The following is a 7,509-nucleotide window of genomic DNA, read 5'->3' as shown; positions in this document are numbered from 1 at the left end:
AGGGAAGACGGGGTGTCTCGGAACAAGAGATCAGAACGGCTAAGTCGATCTCCCTACATGCGGGCGCGCGTACGTGCACGGTGGCGTGGGACGTGAACAGCGTCGCGCTCCGGCGGGGCCCGAGGCGGAAGGAGAAGGAACCATTTCATGCATGAGCACGTACCGCACCTTCCATTGCATAGCGCCGGCAGGCAAGCCGGTCCACGCGCCCCATGCCGCCATGGCTGCCTGTACTTGCAGGTGAAGCACGTACTGCCATGCATCTACCTCCGCCCCGGCCATCGTCTCGACCGGCATGCAAATCATGCACGGACGGTTCCTCCATGCATGCGCACGGGACGCCCGCGCGCCCGCACGTGGCCGTGTCTCCCCCGAGCCTCGCCAAGACCAAGAGCTCGACCGGCGTATCCCTCCCGTCCGTGCGCGCGTGCGATCGATCGGCCGGAACTTACCCGTTGCATGCTCCAACGTCTACGTAACTGCGACGCGTTCGTGCGCGCTCGCTCGCTGAAGATGGATGGGTCATGGGTTGACCGGTCACCGTACCGGCGGGCGATCGAACCCACCGGCGGTGGGGTCTCCGAGGTTTTAACTCCTTTCATGCGCGCTTGCTGGCTTGGGCTGGGCTAGGCTAGGCTAGGCAAGCGGTGTAGAAGCGCCGCCGTACCTGCACTGCACGCACGTAGCGTGCGGTTGCGCGTCCGGGTCGCGGTCGCCGGCGGTCCCCCTCCGGTGGTGCAGTGCAGTGCATGCATGCCTCTTTTCGCGCCTTCTCCAACCTCTCGTTAGCTAGCTAGCTAGCTGTTGGATCATGTATGTCTCGCCAGTCTGGCTGCACGCCTCCATGCCTGCTGCTAAGTTGGTATCATGAATGCACGGTCATATGTGTCGGCGAGGGATTTGCTGCGAGTTTAGACTGTTTGCGGCATGACACGTGTGGTTAGCTTCCATCAATAATCGATTCTTCCTCGTGCACAATCTAGAATCAGAACGCGCAGGCTCCTTTTGGTAGAGTAGAGGATCCCTTCATGGCAATGGCCACCATAACTTCTCTCGCACGATCGCACCTCCAAACTGGCGAGGGAAAACAGGAGACCTATATATAATTTGTTAACGAGGCTAAGGTACGTAGGGGCCGTTCTGCTCCGTTCCAGTATCAACACGTACACTCGATGGGCACCTCGACCCAGACCACCACGATTACGCGGTGAACAACACGCACGCGCCAACTTTCGAGCGCGACGGCGACACGGCGAAACTGTAAAGCAGCGGCTAGCTAGCGCGCAGTAGGTCGATCGCGCGCGTACGTAGTGCTCGATGTCGGATCCGTATCAACATCACGCTAGCTTCGCGCCCACTGTTGGTGTCGCCCGATCACCGCGGGCGCGCGCGCACTAATCCGGCCCGGTCGCGTCGATCGCCAGAGCAATCATCACGTACGGCGACGAGGAGAGGAAGAAAAAGCAAAAGCCCCCATAAACCAACGTCGCGAGTGGGCGCCGACGGCGACAGGGGAGCGGCACGGCCGGCCGAACCGGCTGCACACATGGTTGGCTGCTTGGCCCAGCTCCCAGCCCACCCATGCCATCGCCGAGATCCATGCGCCGGCAGTGTCGTCCCTGTCTCGGGATCTAGAGGAGGGCACGGATTACGGGGACCGACGTACGGGAGATCTCGGCGTGGGGTGGGCTAGGAATGGGCGGCGGGGGTGGCGGTGAGCTGCACGGACGCGCGCACGGCGCGTTCCCATGCAGCATGCACGCATGCACGCGCCGGCATGGGTGGGTGCGGGCCGTGTCGTCGTGCACGCGACCGTCTACTCGGGGGCAGCGGGTACCGGCAGGCAGCCCGGCCATGCTTTGCTCCACCCACACTCGACATACGCCGGCCGGCCCTCTTCTCCCCAAGCTCTTTTCCTTTCCTTCACCCGCACTTCTACCACGACCGATCTGCTCCTAGCTACTGCCACCAGTGGCGTTCCCGTCGGTTCCGACTTCCAAAGAGCTGGGAATCTTGCTTCGACTTAACGAATCACAGGGCACAAAGTGAGGTGCTGCCTGGCTTGCTTGCTCAGTTGTCCGTTGACCTGCACACCCCACTCGATCGCACTCGATCAACCAACGAACAGCACCAACGGTATGAACGTAGTAGCCAGTACTAGTACTCCTATCCTACTTGGTAGAGTGATCACAAGGTCAAATAGACAACGAGATCGGGAAAAAGAAAACAATAGTGGCAGTGCCCGATCCTAGGCACCACTGAATTCCCGGGAGAAGAAGTCCAAAACAGCACGTACGGTATGTGCCGTATACGTACGTCCATGGAGCCAGCTAGGGCGCGTGGGCTCGGTGCCTGCCTGCCTGCCCGCCCGCGACACCCAGACGTGCCTCTGGGTCGTCGCTGCCCTCCCAGACACGACATCTGCGGTTTGTTCCACGCAGCTCGCTCACTCATGTACGTAGTAGCGAGTGACCCAGAGTGTAAAACCAGCAGCAACAGGAGCAGTTTCCCTCTCGAAACCAGACAGGGCCGCCATTTTTTTCAACCTCCGAGTTGATCTAGGGGGGAGCACGCCTCCCCAGGCCTGCCTGCCGGCCGGCTGCAGACGGTGGAAAACCGTACAGGAAAAGTAAAACTGCCCGTGCAGTGTGCCAGTAGGAAAAGCACGCAGCATGCAGCATGCAGGCTGCGAGTAAAACTTGTTGGCCCCGGCTGCATGATGCAGCTAGCGTCTCTCATCATCCTTCGATGCATCAGCATCATGCATGCAGCTTCTTGGATGGATCCGTGGAACTCAGGCTGCAAGTGGACGCGGGCTGCCCGCGGTGCCCACGGCCAAGCCCACATAATTTACGTTCGTGGACACCCACGGTTAGAGCACGAGAGATGCGGATTATGTGGGCTGTCCCGCGGCGCCCCCATCAAACCCACATCTCTTCTAAGTCAGAACGTCAGTCGTGCGGATTAGCCGATTATGACACGCCGCCATGGCCGCCCAGCGCAGCTGTCCAACTCAGCCATGGACGCCGTAATGTCGTTGTCAACCTTCGCCAAGTACAGATATAGTTCAGTCTTCTTCCCCTCTCACATATGTGATTTATTTGCTATCAACTACTACATCTTCAGCTAATTTACTCTAAATTGTTCAGAGCAGAGCCGATTCATTCCACCTTGTTGAATCACATATCATCTGCGGCCTGATAATGCGAGTCAGCGGTTGTGGTATCTTCCCTCCTCATCTAATCCTCCTTGATTTCTTCTTCTCTGAAGAACGTCATGAAGAAGCTTCGCTGCTTCAAGGAACAGCAGCTGCAAACAAGCAGATTGCACTCTGCTGACCTCTTATTTTGAGCTTATAACAGTGGCACTTCTAATATCATTTTCGATGTGATTCTTCTACTGAAGGGACACCCGCCGAAGCACTGAGCTGCGACTTCGTAGAGGCAGAGGATTGCCACTCCCAGACAAACAAAACTACTACAAAAAAATGTAATTTGCAGTGTCAACTCCGAAGATTTTTCACCTGATAATGAAGCCTGAACTTCTCTGCTTCTTCCATGTCCATTGCAAAACAGAAAATATAATCTTGAGCCTGTGATTTACATAAGGATTACGTGGGATGTGGGAGCCCACTTATCCCGCGAAAAATTATGTGGACATATGCGGGCTTCCCACTAATACTACGCGGCAGATGTGGGCGTGTTCGCGGGCTCCCGCGGAACGTCCCACTTGCAGCCTGACGTGGAACCAAGCCTCGCTCGATTCCATCGTCGGGCAGCAGGAATCGATCGGGCACATGCGGCGGAGCATATTTCTAGACAGGGACGGGGAGGGAGGTGCGTTGTATATTCCGTCGGGGGGTTAGCTCGAGAGTAGTACCGCTTCTATCTCTAATCCCAATCAAGCAGTGGCTGACTTGCTTGCATGTGTACCGTCGGTTCTAATCCCAATCACACCGTTGCTCGCTTGCTTGCGAAGGAGGGGATGCCAATCATGCTGATGATTGATCACAAGTGGTGCTCCCTGCCCCTTGGTGTGCTTCCCAATCTATTCTCGCCCCTCAAAGTTCACACATGCACTTTAATAATGGATCAAATGAGTAGTTTGGTTATATGCCCGCAAAATGCAATTTGCAACTTGTGGCAAGAAAAATCAAGTAGTTGAAAGGAGCACCGCCTCTTAGCTAGAAGAGCCAAGTAGGTAGTAGGAGAACTGGATGTTCAGAATGGAGCTTGGGTTCCAATCACAAACAAATTGGAGTGAGTGAGAGAAATGAAACCCATATTATCTCTACTACACTTACAGTTGGACATGTCACCTTTTACTTGCTCAACATCATGATTACACAGGTTGATTGAGTCAACGTCCTATCTACCTAACTTTTATGGTACCCTCTTGTCACCGAGGACGGCAGAAGCTTGGCTCCATTTCATTGATCCGGCTTTGATTCAATGACTCAGATCTTCATCAATTTATAACCATCGTTCTGCATCATTGACCTAGAATATCGAAAGGTGTCATTCTAAGGTATCACTTGTTCGTCAAGGTTAACCTTCTACTCCTCCTCCTCCTCATACACTCCCTCGTACCTAGTAGGACTGAAACCGCACCTAATATACTCAATTTTATAGTTCTAAAAAGTATAAAACCTTCTGACTCCAAAATCCATCTACGAGGTCTAACTTGCTAAACTCCCGCCTGACTATCATTGACTAGCACCACACCATCTGTAAAGTGCATACACCATATATCCCTTTGTGACCTTACTCATCACCAAAGCAAAAATATATATCCCTTGTAACCTCATTCATCACCAAAGAAAAAAAAGGTAAGACTCAAAACTGACCCTTGGTATATATAGTCCTATTTATAAGTCATCAGTGTCGTCATCGTTTGTTCGAACAGCCATTACAACATTACTATACATGTCCTTAATAAAAGTAATGTACCTTATTGGCAGTTTGTGTTAAGGCCCGCCACATAACATTGCGTGGTATCTTATCGTGAACGTTCTCCGAGTAAATGAACATCGTATGCTTGTTCTTCTTTTTCTCCCTATATCTCTCCATAAATTGTTGTACTAAGAAAATAACTTTCATGGTCGACCTTTCAGGCATAAAACCAAACTGATTTCTGGTCACGCTTCTCATTCTTGGTGAGAGGGCATGAGAATGAAGCCGTGTGTAATTAAAGAACTCCATTAACTGGGTCCATACACAACCTTATTACTCAAAAAGGCTAGTAACAGAAGGAAGCACTCAAAAGGGGGAGATCGATATATGCCATGGGTAATAGCCAGTGAGTCAGATGAGCTCGTCGACCAGGTGAGCTCAGAGCCCTAGCTACGTACAGACAGACAGTTCGAGCGAAAGTCGATGCGTCGGGATCGGTGAACATTTAGGCGTCTAGGGGCGCAGCGCATAGGACCCGACGGAACGGAGAGGTGTGTGCGTACATACACATCCGCATATGCACGGGCAGGCATGAGGAGAGTTCGTGGGAGGGCCGGGCGGTGGGGTGCACCGGCCCGGGGCACATGGGCATGGGTTCAGCGCGCCGGCGACACACCCGCACCCACCCCACATGCATCCTCGCCGTTATACCCGGCCAGCCGTCCGTCCGCGGGTACCAACGTACCATGCATATACGCGTACTGTACTGTACGTACCAATGCCCATCGTCGGTTACCCCACCTCGTCTATTTTATACTCCTCCTACTACCGGTACCTATACCTGACTCGTGTACAAACCTCGTTCACAAGGGCCTGCTCTCTGCTGGTACCATCGATCGGTCCAGCATGCATTTCTCTCCTCTACTCCATTGCCCCACCACTCTATTGCCGCCGTATGTATGTACGACATCACGGCTAACATAGCTACATACTCCAAAGTATTTACACATCCAACAATCCAAAGTATGTTGCACATTTTGATCTACTTCTCTGTGCACGCACGGGGCCACTAGATGGCTAGCTGCTGCTACGATCGGGGCCCCGGACTCTGTTTGAATCAGGAGTATTTCTAGGCTGGAAGAACCTTGTTCACTTGCAAAGTAAGTGCGTCTACTCGGCCTTGATGTGCACCATCTGCTTAGATTCTCCGCCGAGTTTCCTAAACGTAACTAGATCCAGGCCAGGTGCATGCCCGTTTGGGTAATTACCTAGCTGTCTGGCTCTGTTCCGTTGCGCAGTGCCTTAATTCCCGGCCCCTTGTGCAGCGACGATACATACATAAGCATACAAGTAATTAACTAATTCAGCTGCCGCCACCAGTGAAACTCAATTGGTGGCCGGGGAATGATTGGTGGCCAAGAAATCATGCGCTGTCATGCGGCTAAGCCCAAATTCGGCTTAGCTTATTAGCACTAAATCTAATCTTATCTAATCATCCGGGATTATTATTACCAGTAGTATACAGAAAAAGGTGTGGTCGCGTGGCGCTGGGAATCCGTTCACAGTGCTCGGCCGCATCGCGTGCCCCCACATGCGCGCGGGGCCGTGGGGCCGACACCTGAGTTGACCTGCCCCCACCACGCCCGGCACGCGGGCCCCGCCGCCCCAGGGATTCCAAAAGCCGCTCCACGCTCGCCCAAAGTCGCGGATCGCCGAGCTTTTTTCCTTTCCGTTTTTTCAACTCGGCCCGGTTTTCACCGCCGCCCCCGGACACAAAAATCAGCACGAACGAAGTCCGAGAAATTTCCGTGTGCAGCTCGGCCAGTTCGTTGCCCTTTTTTTTAGTACGGCCAGTTCGTTGCCTGTGACGTGGGGTCCGGACGGAACAGGAGAAGGCGATATATCCTGTTGCTGCCGCGACGTGGGCCCGGGCCAGCCGGGGATCGGGAACGAGGAGGGGCCGGGGCCGCAACGCGCATCACGGCCCGCCGGGCCCGCGGTGAAAAATAGCTGGGGCTCCGGGGAGAAGAAGGGTGACGCCAGTGGGCGCGTCACGACCAACCGGCACGCACCGGCAAAACCGGCGCTGGGCCAGCTCATCCCGGCGCCACGTTTCGGCTCCCGGCCTGGCCCCCGTATGGCTTCGCTCCGCTTCCGTGCACCGGCACCGGCGCGGCGGACGGGCTGGCCGTGGATCGTCTGCGTCCCGCCAACCCTGCACGCGTACCCAGTACCCGCTAGTACCTTTCTGCTTCACTTCATTGCTCATCACGGGCCACAAAAGCTACGCCTGCGTTCTACGCTTGTTCAGCCGCTTCAATTAGCCAGAATTTAGTTTAGAAGATCACCACTCACAAACACTTGTCTATGGGTGAGAAGATGAAAACTCATCAAGACTCGCCCGCTAACACACATAACTAAGAGCATCAACAGTCGGGCCTCTCATACCGTCTCAAACGCCTGGGCAGGCCGTCCGGTCACTAACCGGTCAGCAAAAATCGACCCAACCGGACCTCTCAAACCGCGGACAAACGCCCGGACTGACCGGCACCCCTCATATTCAGACCAAATATAGGGCGAATATGGGGCGGCGTCCGCCTGATAGGTCCGGCCCATC

The sequence above is a fragment of the Triticum dicoccoides genome, chromosome 5B, assembly GCF_002162155.2.
Source record: "Triticum dicoccoides isolate Atlit2015 ecotype Zavitan chromosome 5B, WEW_v2.0, whole genome shotgun sequence".
Classification (NCBI taxonomy): domain Eukaryota; kingdom Viridiplantae; phylum Streptophyta; class Magnoliopsida; order Poales; family Poaceae; genus Triticum; species Triticum dicoccoides.
Note: the sequence above shows the minus strand (reverse complement) of the source record.